This window comes from Phyllobates terribilis, unplaced genomic scaffold (assembly GCF_046119375.1).
Source record: "Phyllobates terribilis strain yellow unplaced genomic scaffold, ASM4611937v1 Scaffold_3__8_contigs__length_932513732, whole genome shotgun sequence".
In the NCBI taxonomy this organism is placed as follows: Eukaryota; Metazoa; Chordata; class Amphibia; order Anura; family Dendrobatidae; genus Phyllobates; species Phyllobates terribilis.
The window spans coordinates 358562028-358574757 of record NW_027362763.1 but is presented as its reverse complement, the minus strand read 5'-3'; the positions used below and the strand labels follow the sequence as shown (position 1 = coordinate 358574757).

Genomic DNA, 12730 nt, shown 5'->3' with positions numbered 1-12730 from the left:
CTTCTGGAAACAGCTAACGGCGGGGAGTCTACCGCCACATACTGTACCTTCATCTGTGTTGGAACATTTGAACTTTCTCCAGTGGATTGTTGGGTTGGTGGAAGTGTTTGCATGTTGCGGCTTCCCCAATCTGAAGATGGGTTTTCATTATGGACTCGGACTATCCTGTCGTTGAGGACTTCAAGCCTCAAACTGAAAATTGAACTACACCAATTGGACTACAATTGTTATTGTTGCATACCTGTATGTTTATTTTTTGTCTTTTAGGTCGACGTTTGACACCATTGAAACATCACAAATAAGTCATTGTGAAATCTAAAGATTGTTATATTCCATGAATGGGAAATTTATGGACTATGTTTGGACTTCTTGCAGTTTTCATGTATTGCTGGTTATTGTATGGCTGTAAGGTTCACCGTCCTTAAGTTTGTTTCTTCTCTCTCCTTGTCTCTCTCTAATGTGACTGTGTTGTAGCTAACCCCTCCCTTCTTTTTCCCTGTATTTCCTCTTTCACCATCTTGGCACCGTCAGACGCTCATGTGCTCTCAATCTGTCTAAGGAAAGTTCCTTTTTACCTGCTGCTATGTATGCATTCTCACAAGATTCATGCAAGAAAAATAAACCTTCTTCTGGATTCTTCACAACGTGTGTGCCTGCAGCTGAGTTAACCTATCTGCGACCATCACCATTGTAAGTACAGGTTGAAGAGACAGCGTCTCACAGAGCCATATATTTACAGCACAGCCATGGGGACAGAATAGGGGTTCTATAGTAGTAATGGACAGATCATACTATGTCTCGGAGATAAATTGCCTGTTTATGAGATGTTTCTTTTTTGTTTATCTGATATGTTTATATCTTTTGTGATTTTGTACAGATTGCCTTGACAAAGGCCTGATGTAAGCCGAAACGTTGGCATTCATATCAGGTTTAGTGCTTATCTTTCATTATTCCTTTTTATTTCATGTAATTGTATATACCTAATTGCTTGCTCCCATTTTGTAAAATCTTTCTATATTTTTTATAAACACTGCCTACCTTTTCAAGATTAAATATATAAAATGTAATAGTTCTGTTCCTCTTGCTCTCTAAACCGCACCCCTGAAGCCATATGCTACCTTGAATGGGTGTCCAATCGGCCTGCATAAATGATTGGTGGTGGCAGGTAGTGGTTACATCTGTTATTGTACAGCTGGTAGTGACTGTACCAGGGTACATATATATATTCCATGAGTTGGATTCGGAGGTGTATATACCATATACGCTCACTGTGAATTCCCCAATAACGGGCCTAGAAATGGAAGCAGCCACGGCCTCGTCCATCACTCGTCAGCCAATTGCATAATTGTTCTGATGATTGGAGGCAGCAGACTTGCGTCTCCCTGACAAACTGTTGGCAGCGGTGGGATCTACACAACTGCCCCTGCTGTAAACCTTGAATGAAACATTCTTGTTTAAATTCAGATGCTAAATATTCATGATTATATCTAACAGTCACGGGTTTGCAAAAGTAATGGTAGTAGAGTAGTAGCATGAATAGTAGCATCAGCAGCCATGTGTTTTCTGCCTCTTAAAGGGAATATATCAGTAGGTTTTCGATCTCAAAGTAACATCATCACAGTATAGTAGCTATAATGATAACTACTTACAAACTTTTATATTATTAGTCTGTGTCTCCGTTGATTCATAATCCATCAGCTAATTTGTATGCAAATTAGCTCACAAGTGCAGGGGCTATGTCTGCACTAATTGCTCTCAGGCTACTTTGGCCTCTTTATCCCCCCTGTCCTCGCCCTCCAGTCAGTGATTGACAGGGCATTCGTCTCTGTAACCTGCTCTTCCGGCCAACATATTGGGCAGGCACTCTCATTCTGGGGTGCAGGTGCAGTAACATCCTAATGACGTTGCGAAAGCTGGAATATCCATCTGCGCATGTGCCTCCCCTTGAGTGATGGCAGATGTTGCTCCGGGGGAGCCAGTCACAGAGACCAGTGACATGTCAATCAGTGAAAGGAGGTTAGCCATGGTAGGAAAAAGAGGAAGAGAGGCTGGTGAGGTGTAAATTCAGGCTGAGCGCATGCACTTGTGAGCTCATTTACAAAAGAATTCTCTGGATTACAGTATAAGACAGAGACACAGATCTGTAATATAAAGGTATGGAAGTATTTATCGTTACAGGTACTTTACTATGATAACATTACTTTGTGGTTTTAAAACCTGCCTACAGGTTCCCTTAATATAAGCAATGTTTACATTCACTATGGGCAAATAACTTTAAAGTGGGGAGGAATTACAACACAAAGGAGGTAATTGCAGGAATAGTGTTCTAATGAAAAGTGTCAATGTTGTCAATAACAACCCAGACTAACACTTATATTCAACCTACACTCAAGAAAAGAAGCCTAAAATTGACAACAATGCCAACAACCTTTCTTGGTAGAATAGTCCATATTCATTAGATCCGATTCCTGAGTAATATATTTAGAAGAAAACAAGTTGCAGAACCTTTTATTATTCGCTGAATAAGCTTTGGAGTATATAAAACTGAAAAATCTCTAGGCCAGGGCTTCATGTTCCACATTGTTTTCATTGTTCTATATATCTTAGACAAACCTGCAGACATAGGCGGGATTGAGTTGTAGCGCCCCGAGGGCTCGGCCGCTACAGGGGTATTGCACCTCTGCCAGAGGTGTGATATTCCACTCCCGGATAAGGATGGAGTGTGGACCAGGGCTCAGTTAGCTGCATACAGCACACTCACCCCATTTCCGAGGGACAGTTCAACGGTGCTCCCATTAGACAGAAATGCAGGCACGACAGACCATGTCCCTGGCTGGAGTGGGGAGGGGGGAGGAATACCCAGTGGTGTAGGAGCAGATAGGGGTTGGTTTCTGAGCATAGGAAGGCGCCTCAGGGGATTACCTTGCAGCGGCGGTTCATAATAACCGCGATCCACGGGTGGCGTAGTCGGACATTATCAACAGCACATAGCAGACAACCATTGGTCTGACCACCCTGAGCCACGGAACCGGGTTGCCACCACTACCCCCATCGTTTCCCTATTGCCCGGCTCCGAGTGCCCCACGGCCCAGGGGGCGAGTCAGCTTTGGCGTAGTCAGCAGGATAGTAACCAACCCGCCACAAACGGGTATTGCATGCCTGAAAAGAGACTGTTTCACTGTGTTAAAGATGGCGCCCGCCCCAGAAGAACGAGCGCCATAATGTGCGCGCCAAAAGACCACAGGAAGCCACCTCCCATCGTGGGCCAGGTCCCAGAATGGCGCCAAAGAAGGAGCCCGCCCCCAACAGCCATGAGTGGGGCTGTGGAAATGTCTATCAACGTGGGGGGGCTGCCCCTGAAAGTGATTGTCACCAAGTTGCCCCGGGACCACCCCCAATGGGGGTGGGAAGAGAAGAAAACTGTGGGGCAGGGCGCGGTCTGGATCAGTCTGGACAGACCGCACCCGGGAATGGACGCATTCAGCCACACCAACCTTTTGGCCTGGAGCCTGCTGCAGGCTGAACCCCCCTGCAGCCTGGCAGAGGTCCTAGCCCAGCTCCTTAGAGACCCGGAGCGTGCGCAAGCTGCACTGGAGAACCTGGAGCGGAGGATGGTCCGGGCGCAGCGGGGTGCGCTCATCGAGTGGAGGGAGGAACTGGCCCGGCAGGCTGGAACCCACCAGCGACAGGCCTCACCCGCACCCCGGAGTTTGCCTGCCTCTGAGGACGGTGCAGGAGGAGTGAGGGCCGGAGACGACGCCGCGGAGGGAGCCACGAGGACTGAGGCAAGTACAGGGGACGTTACCACCCCAGGCCCAGCAGCTGCAAGCCTGCCCCAGCCTTCCGTTGCAGAACCCGAAGCCCCACTCACCGCACCTGTTGCCGCGCCGCCACTGCTCCCAGCTAGGCCTCAAGCGGCGAGCGCCGCGGCCACGCCCCACCCGGCGCCACGCCTCTTGACCCCGGGTGCCATAAAGAAGGAAGCGTCATCGGCCCGGTCGCAAGGCCTAGTTAACCCGGGCGCCGTTACCCAACCAGCGCCCCCTTCCCAGACTGGGCTGCCACCGGATCTAACCAAAAGACCCCCGGCCTGGTTGCAGGGCCGAGTGCCCCCGGGCGCTGCTCCCAAACCGGGTCCATCCACTATACCACCGCTGGGCGCGGACCTGTTTGCCCATCATACTGGTCCGGATGGACTGCCGCTGGAGTGGCCAGCGGAACTGACCAGCGGTCAGCCATGGGAAACCCAGCCCCCGCGCGAGCCTCTGATACCGGCTCCGGAGCCCGTAGAGGTCACCCCGCTCCCACTAGAAGACTCTCAATTTGAGTGGGACCCCGCCGGTGAGAACTTAATGGGGTTCACTCAGGAGACCCGGGCGGACACGGTCCGTCGGCTAGAGGCTTGTCAACAGCAGCTGGCGACCTTCGAAAGGGAACGGCGAGAGAGGCGCGCTAGGGAGGAGCGGCTCCAGGCCCGAAGCGCTGAGCAAAAGCGCAAAGCCCGTCAAGACCCCAGGGCCGCCCGCGGTCCCCGAGCCACCGGGACCGTGATCTAGTTCCACATGGAGAACGGCTGGGGCTTTATAAGAGATCCAGACACCGTCGGCGACGTCTTTGTAACCCGCAGGGACGTTGAAAGTCATCTACCCGAGGGACACCGTGGACGTGACCTTTACCCAGGTGATGTGGTCACCTTTACCCGACACGAGGGCGCAAAAGGACCGTACGCCCTCCATGTCCATCGGCTTACAGAGGAGGAGCTGCAGCACTATGGCTAAGAGGAAAGCCAAGAGGACCCAGACGGGTCTGAAGAACAGTATGAGGAGGAGGAAGGACCATCTGGAGGACACCGCTACTAGTGAGTGGCAAAGTACCTGTGTAAATAGTTACCCATCAGGGTACAAGAACTGTTGTGAAACTGTTGACTGTGTGAACGTTACCCCCCCCCCCACATCCCTAACTTGGCTGAGGACTGAGAGCAGCCATTCCCCTTTCCAACCGGCCGAGGACTGGGAACGGCCAATCCCCTGTAAATAGTTGCGCTTCCTAAAGCCCCCCCTACTGGTTTTATAACAAGACTGCAACGTCTAAGTTTTATATGCTGCTAAATAGTACTGTGACTGTTTTCTATAATGTTTATATGTCAAAAGAGTTCCAGAAGTGTTAGTAAAGTGTTTTATAATAGTGTAACAAGTGAAGAAAGTGTTTCCCCTGAAGGGAATTGAACTGCGTTGTCTGTTTCCTAATGTGAAAAGTTTTGAAAAAGTTTGCATGTCCTGTATTTAATTGTTTTGCTCTGTTCCAGCCCGAGGACGTGCTGTGGTTTACCAGGGGGGAATGTAGCGCCCCGAGGGCTCGGCAGCTACAGGGGTATTGCACCTCTGCCAGAGGTGTGATATTCCACTCCCAGATAAGGATGGAGTGTGGACCAGGGCTCAGTTAGCTGCATACAGCACACTCACCCCATTTCCGAGGGACAGTTCAACGGTGCTCCCATTAGACAGAAATGCAGGCACGACAGACCATGTCCCTGACTGGAGTGGGGAGGGGGGAGGAATACCCAGTGGTGTAGGAGCAGATAGGGGTTGGTTTCTGAGCATAGGAAGGAGCTCATTGGTTGCTGGTCACCTGAGCTCACACACTAGGGAAGGGTATATAAGGTGGGCACCATCTTAGTTCTGGGAGTGGAAGAAGTCAGTTCAGTCAGAGAAGAAGCAGAGTGGAGATGTGACAGGTAGCTGTGGCTCAGCCTCGGCCCAGCTCCATGAGACAGGCCTAGAGTGAAGGCCGGAGTAGAAGAAAGGAACAGAAAGGAACAGAAACAGAAAGAGAAGTATCCAAAGTGTGGAAAGGCTCAGAAACAAGAAGGTGGAAGGGACCCTAAGATCCCATGAGAATACAGGGTGAAGGGTCAGGCAGATTAAGGGTACCGGATCCCAAGTTGGTGGAGGAGAAACAACCCTCAGCCAAAGACCGGAGGTCGTGATCATTTATTGGTGCGACACCTCATCAAACCTGCTAGGAAGGCACCATATAGGACAGCGGGGAACGGGGCCCACGTTTACCCGCGCAGATCCGCGGCAGCTGGACAAAAGTGGGTCACTGGTGAGGCAGGCCAGAGAAAGGATAAAAGGGGGTCCTGAGCCAGACTCCTGAATTGCCTGGGAGTTGACCGAGCCCCACACCTGGTGGACGCAGCACGGCTCGGGCGGTCACTACTGGTGCCGAAGTGACCCGGAGCACATGAACTGTGAGTAAAAGACATTGGACTGCAGTACGTTGTCTGTGTACTTTCTCGCTCCTCCTGCACTACCGGAACTGGGACTCCCTGCACCATCCCCCCCACCATCCATTGCACTGCCCTGGGGCTACACTCTTCCCGTGGGGAGTTATCCAATCTCAGCTGCACACACCATCAGCCTCAGGGGATTACCTTGCAGCGGCGGTTCATAATAACGGCTATCCACAGGTGGCGTAGTCGGACATTTTCAACAGCACATAGCAGACTACCATTGGTCTGACCACCCTGAGCTACGGAACCGGGTTGCCACCACTACCCCCATCGTTTCCCTATCGCCCGGCTCCGAGTGCCCCACGGCCCAGGGGGCGAGTCAGAGTGACAGTCTAATATGTGCTGGGGCCTCACAACTATTCTCTGAAAGATGATGTCTGGAGAGAGAAGGATCCAGCCCATTGAATTTCCTGGAGTTAAGCCATCACCAGAAAAGCTTTTCAGCATATCTATCTGTTACGCTCACACCCGGACTGTTTGGCGTGAGCGTGGTTAGTGGTCCCACTGGGCCACGAACCGAAGAGTGCCTAGAGGGGCATGACTAGGGACCTCGCCAGATCCGACCACGGACACACGACGGCTTAATCGACTCCGTAGTCCGAGGAGGGACGTGAGAGGTGGCCCAGGTGCTACTCCAGGTTAGACCCTGGTCACACAGCTGGTATGCAGACAGGCGGGTACTGGCAGGCACGGCTGGTATGCAGACAGGCGGGTACTGGCAGGCACGGCTGGTATGCAGACAGGCGGGTACTGGCAGGCACGGCTGGTATGCAGACAGGCGGGTACTGGCAGGTAGGTAAACAGGCTTGATAGGGACCATTACAGACTGGAATACAGAAACAGAGCCACAGGCGCGGGGGGGAAGCGGAGCAGGACAGAGCAGAGCCGCAGGTTCAGAGGGGAAGCGGAGCAGGGCAGAGCAGAGCAGAGCCACAGGTGCTGAGGGGAAGTGAAGCAGAGCAGAGCCACAGGTGAGGAGCAGGGCAGAGCAGAGCCGCAGGTGTGGAGGAGAAGCGGAGCAGGGCAGAGCAGAGCCACAGGCTGGGAGTGGAAGTGGAGCAGGGCACAGCAGAGCCGCAGGTGCAGAGGGGAAGCGGAGCAGGGGAGAGCAGAGCAGAGCCGCAGGTGCGGAGGGGAAGCGGAGCAGGTCAGAGCAGAGCCGCAGGTGCGGAATGGAGTCGGAGCAGGGCAGAGCAGAGCTAAAGGTGCGGAGGGGAAGCGGAGCAGGGTAGAGCAGAGCCGTAGGTGTGGAGGGGAAGCGGAGCAGGGTAGAGCAGAGCCGCAGGTGCGGAGGAGAAGCGGAGCAGGGCAGAGCAGAGCCGCAGGTGCGGAGGGATAGCGGAGCAGGGCTCTGTTAACATAGAACAGACAGGGACAGGGAAATACAGGAAGATAGCTAGAACACAGGAGGTAGATACGGAGGCAGGGAAACGGGACAAGCAGACCCAGATATACACAAGGTACTTGCTATGAAGTAGCGAGTGGACACAGAACTCACAAACAGAAGTGCAGAGACAACGAGTTGGAGTTAGGTACTGGTTCAGACGCTGCAGGAAAAGGGAAGGATTGGACATAGAGACAAACAGGGAACAGGCTAGGACACAGTTGAGACAGGAACGAGCCTGGGCATTCAGCCCCCAGGGTGGCGGAAATAGACTAGAAGTCACAGATACAGGTAAGGGGCTACTAAGGGGCTACTAACAGTAGCACAGAACACACTGTAAGAAAGTATTGCTCAGGCACCTCCCACTGGGTGGAGGAGGTTTAAGTATCCAGTGACTCACAGCAATAGGCTGGGGACGCATTAGGACTGCACACACTGTAACTTTAAGAATCAGGAAGTTCCAGCGCCGCCGCCCTAAGCCAGCAGACAAAAGACATGCACACATCAAGTAGAGGAGCATAGTGCACAGCCTGGACTGGTAGGTAAGTTGGCGGTCTTGCATGGTGGGAGATGGTAAGCCATGCCAGCATGCCGCCAGGGATGTTACAGTACCCTGCCTTTACGCCCCCTCTTCTTCTAGCTATCAAGGATTTTTTGCAGAGAAGTTGGAGGCCGATCCTTCTCAATGGACTCCCAAGACTTCTCTTCAAGAAGACTACCTTTTCTGTCTACTAGAGGGAACGAGACAGGTCTCACCATTTGGTGACTAGGATGCTTCCTCCCATTGAGCCATCCTCAGCATCTGATGAAGTGGACGAAGTACCAGGAACAGGACATAGGAAAGTCTATCTCCATTTGTTATTATCGGGTAGCACTCCAAAGGATTCAAGGGACAAATGGAGATCCTCCACCAGGTTGGAGGGGTGCAGAGACTCGGGGGTAACCACCGCCTTAACGTACACTTTGCCAAGCTTACTGGATGAAGTGGGCGAAGTACCAGGAACAGGGTGTAGGAAAGTCTCCATTTTTTATCATCAGGTAGCACCCCGGAGGATTCAAGAGGCAACTGGGGGTCTGTCGTCTGGTAGGAGGGGTGCAGAGACTTTGGGGTAGCCATCGCCTTGATGGACTTCTTGCCTGACTTATTAGAGATGGAAGATCCTTGCTTCGGGACCATCTTCAGTCTGGTCTCAGAGATGACACATCTACGAGGCGGGGTGGTACCTGAAGCCAGATCATTGGAACAATCGTCGAGACTGTGTGGGGACATCGCCTCCGCTTCCCTTCCTTCGGAGACTTCAGCGCACAGCGAGTCAGCGACTACCAGATCTGGTGAAGAAGGAGAAGACATTGCTGACTGTCCTGAAGGTACGGGAACCGGACACCCCTTGCATCTCAGCAGTCCCACAAGAAACACCATGCAGGATCTCCAGACCTGAGCAGGCACTAGAGATCTCGGCTCTGGACGACCTGTGGGTAAAACAGACACCACCTGGAATGTGATCTTCTTCATGTGTAATGCTCCAATCTGGAGCTTAATTTGTACAGACATGTTTTGACTGCTTCTGAGTAGGGCTCGTCCTACCCCTGACAATGCCCAAACCGGATTCTGGAGTTGTCGGACGGGGATCAGACACCGACTCTTCATGGCTTTCAGCCTTAAACTTCCGGTTAATCCGAGGCCTTCACTTGCCACGGAGACAGTCACAGTCATCTGTGGAGAGGAAACACTAACGCCAAGGGCAGCCTCTCCTACTGGCCCGAGACTTTGGGACTCCCCAAACTTCGCAGAACAAAGACCTTTAGAGTGTTCCATACAACCGCAGCGATACCGCAATCCAATTTCATGACTGAGTTCCGGCTTCTGCTTTGCCTGACGAACATAGTCAACTTTCATGGATTCTGCACAGGAAGCTGCCTCTACAGGCTGGGAAACAGGGGGTCTTTGGGAGGACAGTACCTGACAAGACGGCTTTCCTCTATGTCTGGCTCATCTGGACTGCCTCTTAGAGTTGGGAAGGGAAGTATTCTGCTTTGTCTGCTGAACACTGTTATCCTCCGTGGATTTTGCATGGGTAGCTGCCTTTTCAAGCTGGGGAACAGGTGGGCTTACTTCACGCATCACCCATCTAGACTGCTCCAGGATATTGGGAGAAGAAGTATTCGCAGAAGGGTCAGGGTCATCGAAGACCATAAGAAAGGCCACCAGGAAGGCCTGTAGGTCAGAGATGATAGGATCCCTTGCTTCCCATAGTGGGGTGATCCAATTCAAGGCATCACCCGCTAGGTAGGACATCAGAAATACTACTTTAACCCGATCGGTGGGAAAATAGTGAGCATAGAATTTGAAATGCAGCATGCATTGCTCCACAAACGCACGGCTTTGTTTTGGATCCCCATAGTACCATGGTGGATCCGCAGGAACGAGTGCTGATAGCTCCATTTGGGCTGGTGCGTAAATCGCTTGGACCTCAGCTTGTGAAAAAAAAATTTCTTGGAGCATGTAGTCGCCAGACAAGGATTCAAATGTCTCTGAGAGCGAAGGGCCAACGGGAACCATGGCCTGAGCAAACTGTTACGCTCACACCCTGACTGTTTAGCATGAGCATGGTTAGTGGTCCCACTGGGCCACGAAGTGAGGAATGCCTTGAGGGGCGTGACTAGGGACCTCGCCAGATCCGACCACGGACACACGGCGGCTTAATCTAATCCGTGGTCCGAGGAGAGACGTGGGAGGTGGCCCAGGTGCTTCTACAGGTCAGACCCCGGTCACACAGCTGTTGACCCACACCGGGGAATGCAGGAACAGGCAGGTTTGGCTGGTATGCAGACAGGCGGGTACTGGCAGGCACGACTGGTATGCAGACAGGCTGGTACTGTCAGGCATGGCTGGTATGCAGACAGGCGGGTACTGACAGGCACGGCTGGTATGCAGACAGGCGGGTACTGGCAGGCACGGCTGGTATGCAGAAAGGCGGGTACTGTCAGGTAGGTAAACAGGCTGGATAGGGACCAGTACAGACTGGGATACAGGAAGAGAGCCACAGGCGCGGAGGGGAAGCGGAGCAGGGCAGAGCAGAGCAGAGCCGCAGGTGCGGAGGGGAAGCGGAGCAGAGCAGAGCCGCAGGTGCGGAGGGGAAGTGGAGCAGGGGAGAGCAGAGCCGCAGGCGCAGAGGGGAAGTGGAGCAGGGCAGAACAGAGCAGAGCAACAGGTGCGGAGGAGAAGCGGAGCAGGGCAGAGCAGAGCAGAGCCGCAGGTGCAGAGGGGAGACGGAGCAGGGCAGAGCAGACCAAAATAAGGAAAAAGGAAAAAGACTGTATGCATAGGCAGGATCACTATAAGTCAATATTTACTAGACAAAGGCCAAGGTAAAATTAAGCTGAGACAAATATAAGGCCAATAGGCAAACTAACCACAATCGCCTCCCCTGATGAAGCTGCTTGTGTAGCGGCGATACACGTGGGGCTTTTGGTTGCTTACTTACCCCCCAGGTATAGATGATGGCTCCCCTTCTGGTTCAGTTACACCATTTTCTGACCTTCTACTTATGCTTCATCTTATCAGTTGCGTTTGCCATACTTATTATATGACGGCACCAATGCTTTAATGCATTCATGTTTTAAGTGTTTTTAATACATTGTGGTGTTGTTTATATGGTCGTTGTCTAATAAATATTGACTTATAGTGATCCCTGCCTATGCATACAGTCTTTTTCCTTTTTCCTTTTTTTGGTCATTACTTACAAACTGTATGTGTCAGGCTGATCCTTCTACATTATAATAGTGGAACCCTCCTCACTTTGCTATTACTGCAGGGCTGAGCAGAGCCGCAGGTGCGGAGGGGAAGCGGGGCAGGGCAGAGCAGAGCCGCAGGTGCGGAGGGGAAGCGGAGCAGAGCCGCAGGTGCGGACAGAAAGAGGAGCAAGGCTTTGTTCACATGGAACAGACAGGGACAGGGAAAACACAGGAAGATAGCTAGAACACAGGAGGTAGATACGGAGGCAGGGAAACGGGACAAGCAGAACCAGATACACACAAGGTACTTGCTATGAAGTAGCGAGTGGACACAGAACTCACAAACAGAAGTACAGAGACAACGAGTTGGAGTTAGGTACTGGTTCAGACACTGCAGGAAAAGGGAAGGATCGGACATAGAGACAAACAGGTAACGGGCTAGGACACAGTTCAGACAGGAACCAGCCTGGGCATTCAGCCCCCAGGGTGGCAGAAATAGACTAGAAGTCACAGATACAGGTAAAGGGCCTGGGTACTCATCCCCCAGGGTGGCAGAACAGGAAAGATAGATGACACAGGTACAGGCCTGTGTACTCAGCCCCCAGGGTGGCAGAAACAGGCAAGATACAGGACAGAACCTGGCAACTCACAGTTGCACAGAACACACTGTAAGAAAGTGTTGCTCAGGCACCTCCCACTGGGTGGAGGAGGTTTAAGTATCCAGTGACTCACAGCAATAGGCTGGGGGCGCATTAGGACTGCGCACACTGTAACTTTAAGAATCAGGAAGTTCCAGCGCCACCGCCCTAAGCCAGCAGACAAGAGACATGCACACAGCAAGTAGAGGAGCATAATGCACAGCCTGGACTGGCAGGTAAGTTAGCGGTCTTGCATGATGGGAGATGGTAGGCCATGCCAGCACACCGCCAGGGATGTTACACTATCATACAGAACACAGAAGTAGTCAGCTGAGCTAAGCGTTCCTGCATATGGCGGAATCGGGAAAGATAGCTGTAGGCCGAACAATTGTATGGCCAATAGGTATCTAGTGTGTATGGAAGCCTTAACGAATTGAAATTCGATATTTGTCATAATCATAAAATGGTGGATGCATAAATATGCACACCTATATATTGCAGGACCACCCACTGGACTCCTAAGGCCATCAAAGGTTTAAATGAATAAATTACTAGTTATACTGAGCCTTTCCCCATAAATATGTATAAGAGTTTGCTCAGCTTGTTATGCTCTAAAGCCTGGTGCCTTCCTGTTCTTATCTTTGTTCTTTTTGTAGACCCATATCTTATCTTCAGGAAGTC

At 51.8% G+C, this 12730-nt stretch overlaps 1 long non-coding RNA gene across 1 annotated transcript in view; it reads left to right on the top strand.

The window, feature by feature from the left end:
- The first annotated feature begins 245 nt into the window (after positions 1 to 245).
- The window catches only part of LOC141258123 (uncharacterized), a 62323-nt gene continuing 49838 nt past the window's right edge, over positions 246 to 12730 (top strand). Inside the window, exons 1-2 of the long non-coding RNA XR_012318205.1 lie at positions 246 to 690; positions 878 to 928. This is a non-coding gene — a long non-coding RNA (uncharacterized lncRNA). The remainder of the gene's footprint in view (positions 691 to 877; positions 929 to 12730) is intronic.